At 62.4% G+C, this 402-nt stretch overlaps 1 protein-coding gene across 2 annotated transcripts in view; it reads right to left on the bottom strand.

The window, feature by feature from the left end:
• Nucleotides 1–220, bottom strand: part of PLXNB2 (plexin B2) — a 251,506-nt gene extending 251,286 nt beyond the window's left edge. For both annotated transcript variants that reach the window (XM_031056904.1, XM_005420917.2), the window contains exon 1: nucleotides 135–220. The gene's annotated coding sequence lies outside the window, so the exon portion shown is untranslated. The remainder of the gene's footprint in view (nucleotides 1–134) is intronic.
• Nucleotides 221–402: the final 182 nt, after the last annotated feature.

Raw genomic sequence — 402 nt, 5'->3', positions numbered from 1 at the left:
GGCAGAGAGCGAGAGGAGAGAGAAAGCGCCCCAAGAGAAATAATCATCACATGGCGGTCACGATCCGCCGCCGCCCCCCGACAGCCGGAGCCTACGCTTGGGAGCCGGGGAAAAGCTGCGAGGAGGGGACACACCTGTAGGCGCAGCACATATCCGCTGTGAGCACAATGCGAGACAGGAAACTGAAAAAAACAGCCCAGGGAAGGAGAGAGGCTCCCGTTCGTCCCTCCTTCCCTCCCTCCCTTTCTCCCTCCCTCCTTCTGTCCGTCCTCCTCCTCCTCTCTCCCCCCCCTGCCCCCGGTCAGGATCCGCTTGCAGCGCTGTCTCATGCAGGGAGATCCAGGCAGAAGGCTGGGAGGCGGCGGGAGCCGTACTTTCTCCCCGTTTTCCTTTCCCTGTCTC

This window comes from Geospiza fortis, unplaced genomic scaffold, assembly GCF_000277835.1.
Source record: "Geospiza fortis unplaced genomic scaffold, GeoFor_1.0 scaffold195, whole genome shotgun sequence".
Lineage (NCBI taxonomy): Eukaryota > Metazoa > Chordata > Aves > Passeriformes > Thraupidae > Geospiza > Geospiza fortis.
The sequence above is the reverse complement of the archived record's forward strand: the minus strand, read 5'-3'. Positions and strand labels throughout refer to the sequence as shown.